The sequence below is a fragment of the Bos grunniens genome, chromosome 2 (genome assembly GCF_055505025.1).
Source record: "Bos grunniens cultivar Pamir isolate PY7600 chromosome 2, Bosgru_T2T1.0, whole genome shotgun sequence".
Classification (NCBI taxonomy): Eukaryota; Metazoa; Chordata; class Mammalia; order Artiodactyla; family Bovidae; genus Bos; species Bos grunniens.
In genome coordinates this window covers 66,894,477-66,914,065 of record NC_141166.1, presented here as the reverse complement: position 1 = coordinate 66,914,065, position 19,589 = coordinate 66,894,477, and the positions used below count along the sequence as shown (strand labels likewise).

Here is a 19,589-nt window from a genome sequence, read left to right as displayed (position 1 = left end):
AGGAGTCCGAACAATGTTTGGGGGGCTCGACACGCCTGAAGATAAAAGAGTTTTATTTTAAATGCGATACGTGTCAGGATTAGACAGCGTTTCCTTTCAGCTAAACTACAGAGCGGATCTTCATTTCCTATCGCACTGCTTCCCCCGAAAGAAACTTTTTTCTTCTTTTCTTTTTTCCTTTTCTCCCTCTTTTCCCCGCATCAAAGAGTCAGGAAGACGAGCACTGGGCACAAAGCTGCTCCCTCTCCCCCCGCCGGAAATCATCTTGGACTTCTAATCCGTGTACATTTCAGAGCAACCCGGGGCCTCGGCGACGGTTTGGGGTTGAGTTTTCCGGGATGAGATTGCGAACTAGTTGGGCTGCAGGGAGCGGCCGAGCCGAGCCGGGCGGGTCGCGGAGCCGAGCGCGGCGACCTTGCTGGCGGACGTGGGAGCGGGGCCTGCGCGCGGGCTCCAGGGGCGCACCGGCCGGCCGCAGCCGGGCCGCTTCGGGCCCGGGCCCCCGCTCCTAGAAGGGGCAGGCCGGACCCCGAGGCCTCCGCTTCTGGGGTCAGCTGGCTTCCCTTGTGCCACCTCGGGCCTCGATGGGACCGGGAGGTGGACTAGGGCCTTTGTCCGCGCGGGTCTCGGGCACACGGGCCGGGCGCCCTCCCCCTCCTGCCCAAGACCGCGGAGAAACCTAGCGCTAACAGCGTTTTGCACTTTTCCGCCACTTTCTCGGGAATCGGAGGAGCCCGGCCAGAAACCCCGAGAAGGGAGGCCGTGATTTATGGTCGGGGAGCCGGAGTCTGGCACCATATGGTGGGATTTATCAGGCCCGGGCCGCCTCCAGCCCCCGAGAGAGCCCCCACCTCCGATGTCGGGCAAACAGTGCCCGGCTGACAATGTCGCCGGCCCGGCCCGGGGCTGGAAACGCCTCGACCGCTCCTTTCCTCCCTTCAAGAAGTTGATAGATGATAGGCTTTAAATATATATATATATATATATATATATATATGTATATATATATATATATATATATATATATATATATATATATATTACCTTATGGTATTACTCGGGATTACACAAAAAAGTAACTTGTGATCTTTGGACATTAGCACTTAACATTAGGCTGCTGGGACTCCCCCCTCCCCCGGCCCTCCGGCCCCCCTTCCCTTTGGAGGAGGCGAGCGGGGGCGCCTTGGGCCAGGTGGAAGGTGGTGTAGGGTTAAGAAGTGTCGGACCTCGGAGAAGGGCCTCACTTCCTCTTCGTTTTGTCGCCCTTTGTGTTACATACGGGGGCAAGCAAGGTCTGCCAATCACTACCATTTCTCTTTCTTGTTCTATAAAGACGGGGTCGTCACAGCAACAGGGACATGACAGGCTGGTATCTCTCTCGAGCTCCAGGGGGCCCTTAATAGGATTGAAGCAAAAGATCAAGCGAATGGTTTCCTATTTTAGGCCCGTAATAACTCCCAACTGCTTGCATATACATGGGCCTTACAGTATTATGAGGCAATTTTTTAATCCCAGAAAAGAGGAACCTGTGTTCTAGCCGAGTCTGTCTTAGAGAACCCTATGGGATCCGCCCTCCCCCTCCACCCTTCATCCTCATCCTCCCTTTTTATTTGAGGGGAGGGATTTCACTCCCCATTTCACTTACCACCCCTCCCCCAGAAGCCGAAGGTGTCATTTCCTTTCATTAATTCATTTTACCAGCTCAAAGTAAATAGTCTGTTTAGAGGGAACAAAGAACCCCCTTTTTGGTATTCAGTTGAAGTCCCTGGTGGGATCAGAAGTTTGCATATCTTTGGAGATACTGGCCTTAGATAAGGTTTAGCCGGACATCCCTACCTCCTACACCAACCTCCCTGCACCGCCCCCCACTCCGCCAACCCACACACCTACCAAAACAAAGCAACCTAAGGAGAAAGGAAAAGGTTTCTCTCCCCAGGCCACTGTTCATGTTCAAAATGAAGTCTCCTGGGCATGGGGAGTATGCATGGTGGGTGGATGTCCCTTATCTATGTGCTTGTTGAGTAGAGAGAGGAAACAGATGTAATGCATGGGGCAAGGAGGTGGCTTGTTTACACCCTTGAAGACCTGGGGAAACCTGTCAAAGGAGACTGACTTCAAAAAACTGAGACTGCCTGGGAAATCTGAATGCAAACAACCCTGCAAGAATCAGCACCAGCAACATCTGTCACCACAGCTGTTTCCTTTCTGGTTGGTGAGAGAACCTCTGTGGGCTGGCATTGAACTCCAGGCAACGGGCCCAGGGTCTTTCTCTTCCAAACAGAACCTTCCAGGTCTCTGTGTACTTAGCCTGCTTAAAAAGAAAACACAACACAAAACAAAACAAGCATGGCATTGCTACCTTTTAGGGGAAAAGAAATAGCCTGGTTGAAGCAGGTTAAGAAGTGTTTTTGTCATGTGGTTGCAGATGGGGAAACTGAGGCACAAGGTATCAGGGAACTTTCAAATTAATATCCAGAGAAGAAATCAGAACTGGTGAATTCAGTTCTCAGCCTACTGAATTCTGCTGAATGTCTCAAAAGGCACTGATTTTAAAAATTGAGTGTTTTTATTGTTTGTTTTCCCTTTCATTCAATCAAAAGGTAATTATTGAGCAACTTGGATGTGGAAGGTAAAATGCTTTGTGTTGTGAGAGGTAAACAATGAAATGTGGCCTTAAGCCTGAAAGAACATGTCCCTTATTCTCCGGGCACTGTGACAAGGAAGGACATGTGGCAGTGGTGGCTTGGGCTGAGGTTGTAGTAGGGAGGAGCTCTGACAAGGGAACATGGGATGTCTGGCCTGAGTAAGCAGCAGAGACTTCCTGGAAGAAGTAGCCCTGGGGTTCCTAGGACCTGCAGGCTGAGCGAGATTTTGGTAAGCAGAGGTGGGAGAGGACACGGATGATACAGAGAACGGCAAGCTTTCACAATCACAAGGCAACGGTAAGTTAGTTTTTCAGGGGATGGAAGGAGATAAGGCAGGAATGAAACAGGAGACAGCTACAGCCTGGCTGAGACTTTTGGACTTGATCCCATCAACAAGGGGAGGTCTGAAGTGCTGAATTTAGGGGTGAGACTATAGCTGATGCCAGGCAGGGTTTGGGGTTGTGAGAAAGCATGGATTCTGAGATCCCAGTGGGAAGGCTGTGGCAGGCAGGAGGGGTGAGGGCTGCTGCCAGCCAGTGGCATGAGCATGGAAAGGAAAAATGATTGTGTAAAAATTGGATGGACATTGAGCTCAAAGCAGGGAGACAGGTCAGAGGTGACGTGGCCTTCAAGCCTGGATGACCAGGGAAAAAAGGCAGCCTCGTTATGTGCAAGGAATTAAAATAACATTTAAATCCAGCATTACATGCAGAGTGTTTAAAATATTGAGAGCTTCATGACAAGAGAGGAACTCAAATACCAACATTGATGAGCTTTTCCAATGTTGAAGAGCTTTCTTTGTCAGAGCCAAACACTTGGCCTCATGGCTAAGGCTCAGTGTGATGCAAAGCCAGGATCTCAGACCTTGGTGCCTTCATGGGGCGGACAGAGAAGCAGCTTGTAGAAAGCATATTTTCCCCAAGACACATTATTCTTTCTCAGCAGTCATTTCAATTTCATACCATTATTGAGAGAGATAATGGAGAGAGAAAGATATTCGAGGCATTGTCTCTGCAACTCCCAGGCACGAGGAAAGAAATGTCCAGGTGTTATAACTGATCTGCATTTATTATTTTTCAGCTGCATTCAATGTTTGTTTGAGAATGTTCCAGAGGGCAGATACCTGGATTATGACACAGTCAATGCAAGCCAGATGGATGGAAAATAGTGAAAAGGCACTGGACTGGGTGTTTGGGTCCAGAGTTCCCTTCCTGATTATGCCAACAAGGTTGTGTGAGGTTGGCCGCATGGGGGCACTCTCTGGGCCTGGTTTCCCAACCTGAAAAATGTGGTCCTTTTCAGCTCCAGACCAATGGGTCATTGATGTGACCCTTTCTCTGAATTCCTCCAGCAGTTTCTGCCTTGCATTCTGTATTCTGCTTTGCATGTGCAAACAGAAAGGATATTTATACTGTATGATTTAGACTTTTTCTGGATTTTAATAACTTCATTTGCATTGAACTTTATAAATATTTTGAAAGCATCATGCCATCTAGTCTCTCTTGATCCACAAAACTGCCATGTCAAATGAGTAAGCCAGGGATTTTATCCCTAAATGTACAGCTGATGATAATCATTTCCTTTCATGGTGCCTACATACGCCAACATATGCCTTACATAAAACGTCTCATTTAATCAGCACAGTGCCTGGTAGCTATTGTTAGCCCCACTGTACAGATCAGAAAGCTGAGACTAACAGGGCTGGAGACTCACTGAATGCTTCCTGCTCACTGAGGGTTGACTCAAGATTTGAATTCATGTCTGTCAGCTCCAACTCCATGCTCTCTAAGGCCTGGGGAGGTCATACAAAAGTTGCTGTCTTCCTCTCCTGCACAGCACCTCTTGTATGCTTTTACCACCTATATTTTCAAAGGACACTTCTGGCCTGTGTGGCTTTCCACGATCTTTGTGGCCTTCCACAGTCTTGCCATGTGAAATATAAGAGCTGAGATTTAAACCAGGCAAACTGTTGACTTAACTTGGTTTAAATGTTTATCAAGCATCCAACATGCTTCACACTTTATCACAGGCTTTGGGACCCTGAAGAAATATTAGAGATGTCTCATTCCCTAAGGATTTTACAATTTTAAATGAAGAAACCAAGTAAAGGAGGAAAGCATCAGTGAGCAGGCACTGTTCTATAATGTGAAAGTGAAAGTCGTTCAGTCATACCCGACTCTTTATGACCCCATGGACTGTAGCCTGCCAGGCTCCTCTGTCCATGGAATTCTCCAGGCAAGAATACTGGAGTGGGTTGCCATTCCCTTCTCCAGGGGATCTTCCCAACCCAGGGATCGAACCCAGGTCTCCTGCATTGCAGGAGGACTCTTAACTGTCTGAGCTACCAGGGAAGATAATGGGAACCCCCAAACAGTATAGAATGTTCACTACATTCCTGCTGTAGCCTGGACTATTGGGCTTGACTCTCGTGACCAGCCTGTGCAAGGGGCGCTCTCTGTACCTCTTTTAGGCAGGAGGATGCTGATCCAGAACAAGCGCTGCAGTCACTGCCTGGTGGTCCCACAGTTGCCCAGTGGTGCAGCCAGGATTTTGATCAGGGCATCTGATCCCGAGGCCTTGCTGCACTTCCCTTGCTGTACCACATGGCTTCCTGTGCTCATCAGCATGATGCATTGGTCAGAGTGGGGCACACAGACCTCTGAAGGTAGGAAAGCACCAGGTCTGCAGGGGTGATGAGACCCCCTGGTGACATGCGAAACACAAAAGGAGTCTCATTGTTTTCTTTTTGCTTGTTTGTTTATTTTTTAATTTATTTTAATTAGAGGCTAATTACTTTACAATCTTGTGGTGGTTTTTGCCATACATTCACATGAATCAGCCATGGGTGTACATGTGTTCCCCATCCTGACCCTCCCTCCCACCTCCCTCCCCATCCCATCCCTCAGGGTCATCCCAGTGCACCAGGCCTGAGCGCCCTGCCTCATGCACATTGTTTTCTAGTCCTGTCTCACAGTAGAAGGTGCTGATTCTGTGGATAATGCTTAAAGTGCCCAGGAAAGAGAAGAAATCAATGGGCAGATGGCTTGGAGTTCGGGGAAGATGGGCTTTGGGTTCAAATCTTGGCTCTATCATTTCCCAGCTGTGCTTAATCTCTTTGCACATCACTTTTCTTCTCTCTAAGTAGGGTAATGGTATGTCTCTATTCAGACTTCATTTAAAGCATTTGAATTACCTGTCAGGAGGACTGGTCTCATGGCAGATGCTTTAAAAAGTGAGTTACTCAAAGCAGGTGTACACTGAGACTCATATTTATTGACAAAATGTACAAATACCATGTTGGTTCAAAGTGAAGACATTTGGAAAATTTGTTATTTGTCAAATGGCTTCCTTGTCCTGAATTTTGATTCATTTTCTGGTGTTTTTAGTGCTGGAATTAATAGGTAAGCCTAGCATCAGTTCTAGGCTTCCCCAGTGGCTCAGTGGTAAAGAATCTGCCTACAGCGCAGGAGACACAGGAGTTGCAAGTTTGATCCCTTGGTCGTGAAGATCCCCTAGAGGAGAAAACGGCAATCTACTCCAGTATTCTTGCCAGGACCATCCCATGAACAGAGGAGACTCGAAGGCTACAGTCAGTGGGGTTGCAAAGAGTTGGACGTGATTGAGTGACTGAGCACATAAGCAAGCACTAGTTCTGGCTGTCTATTATATAATAAATCACCAAAAACGGTGGCTTAAAGCAACACTCATTCACTTTGCTTATAAATCTGAGGGTTGACTGGGCTTAGCTAGGCATTGCTTGCTTGGGGTTCCTTAGATGATTGTTGTTAGAAGGTACTGGGGCTGGGTTCATCTTCACTTACCCACCTGGAGCCTGGTCTGTAAAGACTCTAACATCTGGGGCTCCTTGGGCATCTCTGTATAGATGATCTCCCTGCATGTTTTTTCTGTAAAACTAGCAGAAGAACCAGCGGGGCTAACAGTAGCTTGTTTGGTCCTGTGTCCATCCTTGAACAATCACTATGGCCATAGGGAGGCTGTACTTTCATTAGTCAGACCTGAAGCATGTGCTTCTCCTGGGCCAAACCTACCCAAACTACTTAAACTGAGTGTAGAAAAATGATGACTCTCGAGGGAAGATGGAAATGGGAATAGATGATGGAGAAGCAAGACCATCAATGTCCACTGGAGTTCCTTGCTTCCCATGGTGCTCAATAGACATGTATTGGTGATAATGATGGGTGGGAGTAGGTCTAACACCCTTTACACTGAGATACCCAGGCCAGTGCTTCCCTGCTTCCCTTACACACAGTGCCGTGGCCTTAGGGTGGAGTGTTGGGCAATTTGAAGGTTTTTATGGGCACTATAGGAGAGGAAATAGCAACCCACTCCAGTGTTCTTGCCTGGAGAATCCCATGGACAGAGGAGCCTGGTGGGCTGCTGTCTATGGGGTCGCACAGAATCGGACACAATGGAAGCACCTTAGCAGCGGCAGCAGCAGCAGCATGGGCACTATGCTTTTGTCCAACTTGTATTTTCCTACATTCGTGCCTTTGCTTATGTCATCTCTTTCACTTGAAATGGCCTTCTTATTTATTCCCACTATTTGGAATGCTGTTGCCCAATTTGGAAGATCCAAATTTTGGTCACTTTAGTCGATGGTGAACTAATTTCTTCTTTGGATTTTTATAGCTTTGCTGCTCAAAGTGTGGTCCAAGTACTGCAACATCAGCATCACCTGGGGACTTGCCAGCAATGATGCAGAGTCCTGGTCCCCACCTCAGACCTGTCTTATCAGAATCTGCAGTTTATACCTCAGTATTCACAGTAGCACTGTTTACAGTATCCAAGACATGGAAGCAAATGAAAAGTCCATCAACAGAGGAAAGGATAAAGAAGTTGTGATACACACACACACACACACACACACACACACACTGGAATACTACTTAGCCATAAAAGAAGAATAAAATAATGCCATTTGCAGCACCATGGATAGACCTAGAGATTCTCATTCTAAGTGAAGTAAGTCAGAGGAGATGATTATCACATGATATCACTTACATGTGGAACATAAAAAAAATGATACAAATGAACTTCTTTACAAATCAGAAACAGACTCACAGGCATAGAAAACAAACTTATGGTTACCAAAGGGGAAAAGGGGGGGAGGGATGCATTAGGAGTTTGGGATTAACATACACACACAACTATACGTAAAATAGATAACCAACAAGGACCTACTGTATAGCACAGGGAACTACATTCAATATCTTATAATAACTTACAATGGAAATGAATATATATATTCTTTATATATTCTCCCCAGGTAGCACTAGTGGTAAAGAACACTTCTTCCGATGTAGGAGACATGAAAGACACAGGTTCGATCCCTGGGTCTGGAAGATCCACGGGAGGAGGCCATGGCAACTCATTCCAGTATTCTTGCCTGGAGAATCCCATGGACAGAGGAACCTGGCAGGCTACAGTCTACAGGGTCACAGAGAGTTGGACATGACTGAAGCAACTTTGCATGCATGCACACACACACACACACACACACACACACACACACACATATATATGATTGCCAGAATCTGAAATTTAGCATGATTCCCATGTGGTGTGTAGGCACGTTAAAGTTTGAGCATCACACCCCCCACAGAAGTGGTCCTTAGAGTGTGGTCCAGTGAATCTGGAGATCCCCCAAATTCTTCCAGGGGTGTCTGAGAAGTCAAAATGATTTCCATACTAAGACCAAAACTGTACTTTTCTTTTTCACTCCCCTTCTCCCATGAGCGTATGGGGCAGTTTTCTAGAAGGTCCGTGACCTGCAAGGATGGAATTTCTCTAATGGGTGTTGAAAAGTGTGCTTGTGTGTTCTTATGTTTTAAATACTTGTTTTAACTTATGGACAAATATAAATACACACAAGCACATTATAATGTTTAAGTATAAGAAGGGAGCCTGAGACCAGAGAATCTGAAAAGTTCATGCAGCTCTTGGTGTTTCTGTCTCTGGTCTTTCTGTCTCTTTGTAAGAGGATTTATATCTGCATCTCCAGCTTCCGGTACTGAGCTCAGCTTGCTGCTGGCACTGGGTTAGTGAGTGTCCTGTGAGGACTGACTGTAACTCTTAGTCTTTGGGGCAAGGAGTGGGACCTGGAGTTACTCTCTGGGCATCTGGCTCCATAGATTTCCTTTGCTAGAGACTATAAATATTTACTAGAAACTTTGAAAACTAGGAAGACATTTTGAGTAACTAAATACATTTTTTCCCCTAACACCCTCTCCCCCCGACCCTGCACACTCCCCTTCCCTCCACCGCGCAGCATCATTCCTTCATTTACAGTGGCAGTTTCCACTCTTCAGCTCACACTGTCTCACTCCCCAGGATACAAGAGGAATTCTTGGTCCCATTTAAAGAAAAGCAACACAGACTTAAGAGAAGGCATATGACTTTCTAATATCACAGAGCAAGCCAGTATCATCCAGGACTTGGATCTCAAATGCCCAGACCAGACTCCTTGTCAGGAGACCGTAGTCTGGGACAATCCGTAAATGAGCCCAGTGGTGTCCTGGATGCTTCACTACCATCGACAGCCGAAACACCACAGGGTGGTGGAGCCGACCGCACACTTAGGCGCCAGGAACAGGATGCGCGCCATGAGGATGTGGGCACCTCTGCAAGGGCCGAGGCTCACAGCCCTTCTGGAGCTCTGTTCATCCATTCAGTGCTTTCCACGTGCGCCCTCTTGGGCTGGGATCTGTACTTGGGGGAATCTCAGTTTTTCCTCCAGGAGTATGAAGGAATTTGTACTCATGTTATCCTGACTGTTCATATGTGGAAACTGAGGCTTCAAGGGTAACTCACCCAAAGTCACAGTGGCTAAGTGGCAGATCTGGCCTCTGAAGACCTGTCTTCCTGCTTGTGCCAAGTCCCTCTGGCCCTCTTTCCTGGCTTGACTTTGCAGAGAAGCTGGATTTATGATTCCCTGGTGCTTGTTCGTCAGTCTGATCTGATTATTGAGAAGGCTTGTTCTAGGACTTTTGGGATCAAAACCCTTTCAGGCTGGGCTGCGGTTTCTTCCCCTCACTCCCCCACTCCCATCCTTCATCTCTTTCCTCCCTCCTTCTCTCTTTATTTCTTTCTCTTCTTTCTCGCTCCTCCTCCTCCTCTCTCCCCTCCCCAACTCCTTGGAGGCTTTTGGGATCCTAGAAAGTGCTTTATAAGAGGATGAATTCTTCTCAAGTTAAAAGCCTTGCTGTTCTGGTGCAGAAATGTTCTGTATAGAAGCCAGCAACCCCACCTCCCCACGCCTGCCGTGAAATGGGGAGGAGCCTGGTGCTCCGAGGATCTCTGTAAAGCGCAACTTCACAGCCCTGCCCCCCAGGGTACTTGAAATATCACTTTCAGAATCCACTGGGCCATTTCTATGCTCCGCCCCGTCCAAGGTACACCGTCCATTACCAAGAGTTAGGGACCCAGGTGGGGGGCCAGGAAGCTATGGAGAAACCAGCTCATTGAAATCAGGATAATCCCTAAACCTCATTTTCTCCATTGCATATGACTGCCTCTCTGCCCTGCCCCCTTTTACAGGATCCGCCAAGAAGCCAGTGGACCGCTTTGCCTGGCACTCCTTTTATCTTCCTGGCCCGAGGGGGCCATGGGCTAATGATCAGTGAAATCAGGAAAGACCAAGAGGCCCAGCTAATCCACAAATTGGATCATCCGCCCCTGAATAATCAAGAGTTACTGGCACAAAAGTTGGTTTCTCCCTTTGATCATCAGCAGGCTTGAAGCACACCTATATTTTCTTCCTGTGGGAGTCCTCTGGGGAATTAAAGGCTGCTTCTGTTTGGCCAAAGAAAATTCAGATATAGGACTAAAAGCATCCAGGGTCCCAGTGTCTGAGGGGTACCGTTTAATATGACAGTGAGGAGAGGACTGGAATTCTAAAGAGGTGGTGTAAATTCCCTAGGTTCGATGGGCCAGTTCCAGTGAGTGTGGTTCCTTCTCCACCAGAAGGAGAGGGAGTTTAATCACATGTAAACTTCAGCATGATTTGTCTAATGTTACAGATCTTAGTAACAAGGATACAGTGAGGCTGGCACTAATAACTCGGGGATCTGAGTTAATAACTGCTTTAAGAATATCTCATGTACATAAACCATAATTTGAGGAAGAAAGAAGACAGGAAGTCATCATTTGTATTACTTTTGTATTCTTTTTATCTTAACTAATGCTTTTTTCTCAAGTTCTTTAAAATAGCAAGCATATCATATCAGTGGTTTTCAAATGATTTAATTGACAAAAACTGCACTTAATCATGAGTTGTCATGAATTACTTCACGTAAACATGCCCCTGCGTATTAACTTTTGGCGGCTTCTCAGGTGGTACCAGTGGCAAAGAATGTGCCTGCCAATGCAGGAGACATAAGAGACTCAGGTTCGATCCCTGGGCTGGGAAGATCTCCTAGAAGAGGAAACAGCAGCCCACTCTAGTATTCTTGCTTGGGAAATCCCATGGACAAAGGAGCCTGGTGGGCTATAGTCTATAGTGTCACAAAGAGTCAAACACGACTGAAGTGACTTAGCACACACAGCACATAGTTGGTTTACAATATTGTGTTAGTTTTAGGTGTAAGGCAAAGTGATTTGGTTATACGTATTAATATATATATGTATCAATGTATATCTGTATTCTTCTTTGGATTCTTTTCCATTATAATTTATTGCATGATATTAAATATAGTTTCCTGTGCTGTGCAATAAATACTTGTTCCTTACCTCTTTTATATACAGTAGTATGCATCTGTTAATCCCATACTCCCAATTTATCCTTCCCTTCCCGTTTGGTAACCATAAGATTATTTTCTATATCTATGAGTCTATTTCTGTTTTGTGAATAAGTTAATTTGTGCTTTTCTTTAGATTCTGTATATAAGTGGTATCATATGATATTTGTGTGACCTACTTCACTTAGTATGATAATCTCCAGATCCATCCATGTTGCTGCAAATGGCATTGTTCATTCTTTTTCATGGTTGAGTAGTATTCCATTGTATATATGTATCATATCTTCTTTATCCATTCATTTGTGGATGGATGCTTAGGTTGTTTCATTGTCTTGGCTCTTGTAAATAGTGTGTTTCTAATTTTTAATGATCATTAAGCAGCATCTACCTACATTTAATCTTGGCCAAAAAGCTGAATGTAACAGATATCCCTTTCTCAGACTGGGAAGATTCCATGAACTGTGAATTTATGATGGTGGGTCTCAGAGCAAAGGGAAACCGAGAATTTTGATGGGTTTTCAGTTCTCTGAGAACTTTGAGAGAAAGAAACATTCCCTCTGCAATGGCATGGACCCTGAACTCTATCTGGAGTTAAATAGACATGGGATTGAACTCTGCCTCTGCTATTTGTGGGCAATGTTATTTACTGTCTCTGACCCTCAATTTCCACCATTGGGTCCACATCTTGGTTAAAACACTCCAGAATTTTCCTATCTCACCAAGAATAACATCTGAAGTTCCTTCTATAGACCTTCATAGTGGGTCTACTGCTGAACTTTTTGACCTCTTGCTCATCAAGCTCTAACAACTCAGACAAACCAAGTGCACTTCTGCCTTGGGACATTCGCACATGCTCTTTCTGGTCCTGGGAAGCTATTCCCCAGGTCTGCAAGCTCCCACTCATACCTCATTCAGGCACTTCGTTAAATATTATGTCCTCGGGGAAGTCCTTGAGTTCCTCCCTCTCTGACCCTTTCGCTGGCTTGATTTTACTTCACAGTACTTAGTATTGCCTGATACATACAATATCTATTCATTTGTTGACTGGTTTGTTGTCTGTCTTTACTGATAAAAATATAAGGTGATGCAAGCAGGAGCCTTGTCTTATTTGCCCCTGTTTTTTGCTGCCTAGGACTTTGCCTGCATGTGGTCTAGACACTCAGCAGTCACAGAACAAATGACCTTGGAAATGGTGATTATAAAATCTACCTTGCAGGTGTTGTCAGGATTAGGAATGATATAGATAAAGCCTGGGACAGAGCAAGCAAGTGCAAAGTATTACTACTGTTTATTAACATTATTAGCACAAACCTAGTAACTCTAAGTTCTTTGTATATATTTGCTGAATCCTCAAAGGGCCTGAAGGAGCTTTAATGGACAGCGAGTCATGCCTTGTAATGAACACACCTCAGGAACCTGTATTTCTGAGGACCGTGTCAAACCACCTGTCAAAGATCCAGGGTTGTTGGATTTTTCTCTTTTTCAAGAGAAACTGTAAATTCAAAGTTTTATGTAAAATCATCTTATTTTAAAATGATAGTTGCTTTCACCTGAAACTAATACAACATTGTAAATCAACTATATTTCCATAAAAATTTTAAAAACACAAAGGCTAAAAAGTGATTAAAAAATAAACTGTGTTGAGAGTCCCCAAGGTTACCCTCACATTGGGAGACTCACTGGAGGGAGTCAGCTGCTGCTGCTGCTAAGTCACTTCAGTCATGTCCAACTCTGTGCGACCCCATAGACGGTAGCCCATCAGGCTCCCCCGTCCCTGGGATTCTCTAAGCAAGAACACTGGAGTGGGTTGCCATTTCTTTCTCCAATGCATGAAAGTGAAAAGTGAAAGTGAAGTCGCTCAGTCGTGTCCGACTCTTAGCGACCCCATGGACTGCAGCCTACCAGGCTCCTCCGCCCATGGGATTTCCCAGGCAAGAGTACTGGAGTGGGGTGCCATTGCCTTCTCCAGGAGGGAGTCAGGGGACTTGGTATATTGTCATGCTCGCAGTAAGTTTTCCTGAAGTCAGGTTATAGGAGACACAGATGGATGATAAGGTGAAAAGACACGGGTGGAACCCAGGCTCCTTCTGCTCTGGCTTCCTTCTGCTTGCTCCCTCCCACGAGACGTCACACAGAGCACATTCTTACCCAGCAACAACATGCAGTCATATGCTTGTGATGCTTCTGTGAAGAAAAGCCCACTAGGGACCCAGTGCCCAAGTTTTTCCTGGGAGCTGATCACTCTGCTGAGCATGTACTAAAATTCCAGATTCCTGGGAGAAAGCAAATGTCCCATATAAACCATGTTGTTTCCCAGTCTAGGTACAGCAAGCCACTCTTTTCAGTTGGGATATGTTGTCTATCCAAGTAAGGAACCAAAGTTCCCAGATGCCTGTCAAAGGCCTTTCTAAGTGTTTCAGACCTGCTATGTCGACTTCTTACACAATTACTAAGTAAAAATGCTAAGCTTTTGATTATAGAACATTCCAAACACACATGCACACACACAAAAATCATATAATAAACCTCCGTGTACCCTTCACTCAGCTGCACCAGTTAACTTATATCTGGGTTGACTTATCTATGTCTTCATGCTCTTCGCATTGTGCCCTGAATTGTTTTGAAGCAAATCGCAGACATCGTGTTCCATCTGGAAGACATCAATAGCTATCTCTAGGTGATAAGAACTTTTCAAAAATGATCCGGAGTGAAAGCTGCCAGCTTGCAACCTGCCCCCTCACTCCTTGTCAGGAATTGTTTCCAAATGCTGATGCTTAGTTGACTGGCTGCTGTGCCAGACTCTCCCCCTGCCAACATCAGTACCACGAGGACTTGAGCCTGTGGGGAGGAGAAGAGAGCAAATTCCTGGAGCCCTTGAGCCCCAGATGATCAGGGCCATGGAACCTGGCATTGAATTCTAACAGGGTATCTTTTTTGCCAGAATGACTCCAGTGGCTGTTGCTGTGTGTGACATGAGCTTCTTTGTCTTGATTGTCAGACTAAGAGCTGGACCTGCTCTTAGTCTAGCTATCCTCAGGGAGACACAGACTGGGTGACTTAAGCAACAGCAATTTATTCAGAGTTTGAAGGCTGGAAGGCCAAGATCAAGGTTTTGGCAGGCTTTTTTCTTCTTCTTCTTCTTCTTTCCCCTGTGAGGTATCTGTCCTTGGCTTGCAGATGGCCTCCTTCTCCCTGTGGCTTCCATGGTTTTACGTCTGTGTGTGTGTGTGTGTGTCCAAATCTCCTCTTCTTATAAGGACACCAGTCATGCCAGATTAGGGCCCACCCATGTGACTTCATCTTACTTTATCTCTTTTAAGGCTTTCTATCCAAATATAGTCACCTTCTGAGGCACTAGAGGTTAGGGCCATAACATATGAATTTTTGGGGGGGAGTTCCACTGGGTCTTCATTGCTGTGCACAGGTGTTCTCTAGTTGTGGCAAGTGGGGAGCTATTCTTTGTTGTGGTTCTAGGGTTTCTCATTGCTGAGGCTTCTGTGGTTGTTGTGGAGTGCAGGCTGTAGGCAAGCAGGCTTCAGCAGTTGCAGCACACAGGTTCAATAGTTGCCACTCAGGATTCGGGCTCAGTGGTTGTGGCGCATGGGCTTAGTTGCTCAGCAGAATGTGGAATTCTCTTGGACCAGGGATTGATCCTGTGTCCCCTGCATTGGCAGGCAGATTCTTATCCACTGTACCACCAGGGAATTCCCAGCAGGATGCAAATTTTAAGGAGACACAGTTCAGCTCATAATGCCACCCTCTTCCCCCAAATTGTAGATTGGACAGCTGAATCTTATAGAAGTTCAGAAACCTTCCTAAGATTACTGGCCACGAAGTGTCTAGGCTCCCATTTCACATCCAAATTTATGGGGTTCAGAGGTCTTTTTCTATCAGAACCCTCAGTATTTGTCCCCAATAGGGATAAAGTTGGGTGCTCTTCTGAGTCCAGTGACCCATGATTCTGAGTCTTTCTATGTCTGATAGGAGTTAGGAAGTGTCTTGGGTTGGGTTCCCAAGAAGCAGACCCTGAGATGAGCATTTGTGTATGAGTAATAAAGAAGGCTAAGCACTGAAGAACTGATGCTTTTGAACTGTGGTTTTGGAGAAGACTCTTGAGAGTCCCTTGGACTGAAAGGAGATCAGAGCAGTCAATCCTAAAGGAAATCAGTCCTGAATATTCATTGGAAGAACTGATGCTGACGCTGAGGTTCCAATACTTTGGCCACCTGATGTAAACTGCTGACTCATTGGAAAAGACCCTGATGCTGGGAAAGATCAAAGGCAGAAGGAGAAGAGGGTGACAGAGGATGAGATGGTTGGATGGTATCACTGACTCAATGAACAGGAATTTGAGCAACTCTGGGAGATAGTGGAGTACAGAGGAGCCTGGAAGGCTACAGTGCATGGGGTCGAAAAGAATTGGACACAATTTACCAACTGAACAAGAACAACAACAATTTGTTAAGGTGGTGCTCCCAAGAGAATCTGGAAAGGGAAGAATTAAGTAGAATACTGTTTCAGGAAAAGTTCTGTACATGATGGCTGTATCCTGATCCTACTGGGACCTCTGGAGTGCATTATGCCTCAGAGTCATACCAAAGAGAGGCAGTGGCACTGGGCTTCCATATATCACACCCATCAGTCACTGGCTTAGGGCTAACCCAAGGCAGAAAATACTTCAGCTCTCTGGGTATTCAGGCAATGTGGCTCTGGTCCCTGGGATAGTTCCCAACAGTATAGGCTGTTTGAGAGGCACACTGAAGCTCAGAGAAAGGGTGCAAAGAGAAAGAGCTGAAGATGATCTGCGCAGAGCACTGACAGTGTCCACCACAAAAAGAGAGAAGCTTCTTGGGTCACCACAGTGAAGGGGGAAGTTAATGCAAACATGACTTAGGTCAGACATGGGGTAATTTTGCTCTTACTCTATCAATGTTCAGGTTCTTTGCAGTATTTCTAAGAGGTATACAGGCAATCTTAAAGAAAGAGAGCGAGGGACTTCCCTGGTGGTATAGTGGATAAGAATCTGCCTGTCAATGCAGGGGACATGGGTTTGATCCCTGGTCCAGGAAGACCCCATGTGCCACAGAACAACTAAGCCTATGTGCTGCAACGACTGAGCCCATGCGGGTTGAAATTACTGAAGCCCATGCACCTAGTGGGTGTGCTCCACAGCAAGAGAAGCCACCACAATGGGAAGTCCACCTACCGCAACTAGAGAGTAGCCCCTGTGCAGCACAAAGACCCAGTGTGGCCAAAAATAAATGAGTAATTTTTCAAAAAGAAATGGAGTGAGGAATTTCAGACTTCTTGGCTGGCTGGACTCTTCAAAGGAACTCTGGACTGAAAGTTCTGGGTCTAGTGCTGGCTGTCACTCTAGTGGGGGGTGTGACCCTGAGCAAGTCACATTATACCTCCCATCTGAACAGTCAGTATGAAAGCTCACCTCTTCTTTCTTAGGCACATACTGAGGGCAAAACAATTTCACAAGTGGAAGAATGTTCTGAGAAATAAAAAGGATAAAATAAGACAAAGTGATATTTTAATAATATGACAAATGTGCTGTGAAGGGAAATGTACAAACACAGGTACTTATGTTCTCAATGAACCTTCTCAGTAGTGTTATCAGTACAGCACCCCTAAGCCCCACAGTCAGTGCTGGAGAGCTCCAGCTGACTGTGATGAGGCCCCCTTCTCTCTGGAAGATCTAGACTGGGGCTTGGATGGTTTTCCTTACACATCCTGTCTGGAGTTAGCCAAACTGTAAGGTTATGGATGCAGTCCTCCAGATGGGAAGTCTGCCTAAGACTTGTGACTCAATTGCAAGGATCCCACCTTACAAATTTAGAAGGAAAAGTCCACACAAGACCACCATCACTTCTGACACCAATGGCAAGCTCAGTGAAAAGTGAAAGTGTTAGTCGTTCAGTTGTCTGACTCTGGGACCTCATGAACAGGGTCATCAACAGCCGAGAGGCTAGGGATGCTGCTGCTGATAACGCTACTGAGAATGTTCACTTAGATCATAAGTACCTGCAATGGTACATTTCCCTTCACAGCACAGTTGTCATATTATTAAAATACCACTTTGTCTTATTTTATCCTTTTTATTTCTCAGAACATTCTTCCACTTGTGAAATCGTTTTGCCCTCAGTATGTGCCTAAGAAAGAAGAGGTGAGCTTTCATACTGACTGTTCAGATGGGAGGTATAATGTGACTTGCTCAGGGTCACACCCCCCACTAGAGTGACAGCCAGCACTAGACCCAGAACTCTCAGCCCAGAGTTCCTTTGAAGATTCCAGACTGCAAACTCAGGAGTTTCCCAAAGCCATCTCATATTTGTTTCACCAGAGAGACTCACAGAACTCACAGAGCCTATTATACTCATGAAATGTTAGTTGCTCAGTCATGTTGGACTCTTTTCAACCCCATGGACTGTAACGCACCAGGCTCCTCTGCTCGTGGAATTCTCCAAGCAAGAATACTAGAGAGGGTAGCCATTTCCTTCTCCAGGGGATCTTCTCAACCCAGGGATTGAACCCATGTCTCTTACACCTCTTGCATTGGCAGGCGGGCTCCTTACCACAAGTGGACACTGGGAAGGCTTTTGAAGCTAGTAGGGAACACCAAATTTTGTTTTGATTCTTGTCTTAATTAGTTGGCGCTACTGTAACAAAGTACCATAGACTGGGAGGTTTATAAACAATTTATTTCTCTCTGGAGACTGGACATGCAAGATCTGATGCCAGCATGGTCACATTCTAGGGAAGGCTCTTTGGGGCTGTGGACTGCTGATTTCCAGCTGTGTCATCTCATGGCAGAGAGTGGAGAGAGGAAGCAAACTCTCTTGTGCCTCTTATGAGGCCTCCACCCTCAGAATTTCACTTAATCCTAGTTACTTTCCAAAGGCCCCACTTCCTAATACCATCACTTCACAGGGTAGGATTTCGGCATGTGAGTTTGGGGGATATACATTCAGTCTATAACATTACTTGTTAGATAACAAATTATTGGTTTCAGTAAGCTCATCTTATTATTAAAAGAAAATATTTGGTAATTTTGGGCTTCCCTGAAGGCTCAGCAGGTAAAGAATCTGCCTACAAGGCAGGGGACACAAGAGATGCAGGTTTAATTCCTTGGTCAGGAAGATCCCCTGGAAAAGAAAATGGCAACTCCAGCATACACACAGTAAGAGAGATTAGTGACCATAGATATATATATATAGAGAGAGAATATGACCTGGGACATTCAGAAGCCAAGCAGGAAAGCTAAAGAACAAAGAACATGACTTGTGCTAGAGAAAGATGCCCAACTCCATTTACCTAGGCACTGAGGGGGTGCAAGAGCCTTGTGTTCAAGACTAACATACAGGCAACCCAATGATACTCATAGCAGAATAACTGGGATGTTAAGCGTCATGAAGCCATATTTGGAGAGGGAGGTGGCATGATGTATGCTGGTTGGAGTACACACCATAGGGAGGCATGTTGTAATTAGGGACACCAAATATCTCTGGATTAAAATCCTGCAGGGAAGATACAGATGCAGGATGTTCCCTACCACTTCCTGCACAAATGTTCTTCCATTTCTGTCACTGGAGTTAAGAAGATGGATAACAAATGAATAAAAGCCAAGTGAGAATCAAGATTTAATAATAGGGGCCTATGGTATGGCTTTAGAGATGTCAAGGATTGCTAGAGATCATCTAGCCCACTGCTTTCCAAGCTCTGTTCTGTGGGACCCTATGGGTCCCATGGAGCTGCCTTAGGGCTTATGTGGCTGAGCAGAGAAGAGTTTCAGGCTTCCTTCATAGCCCAGGGACCCTTTCAACCAGAGGAGCTCTGCTGTTATTTGCTGTATTTGTTTATCCTTCTTGGCACTGCTTTCTTTTGAAGAAAGAAACTAAATGCAACTAAATGAACAATTTGGTAAGCACTGATCTCCAAGATCACTGTGGATGGTGACTGTAGCCATGAAATTAAAAGACACTTGATATTTGGCAGGAATGCTATAACAAACCAATACAACATATTAAAAATCAGAGACATCACTTTGAGGACAAAGGTCCACGTAATCAAAGCCATGATTTTCCCACTAGTCATGTATGGATGTGAGAGTTGGATCATAAAGAAGGCTGAGAAACAAAGAATTGATGCTTTCGAATTGTGGTGTTGGAGAAGACACTTGAGA

At 45.5% G+C, this 19,589-nt stretch overlaps 1 long non-coding RNA gene across 1 annotated transcript; it reads left to right on the top strand.

Annotated features, from left to right (window-relative positions):
- The first annotated feature begins 2,758 nt into the window (after positions 1–2,758).
- Positions 2,759–4,131, top strand: LOC147378199 (uncharacterized). Its single transcript, XR_015149742.1, has 2 exons — positions 2,759–2,942; positions 3,726–4,131. It is a non-coding gene; the product is annotated as an uncharacterized LOC147378199 (long non-coding RNA).
- Positions 4,132–19,589: the final 15,458 nt, after the last annotated feature.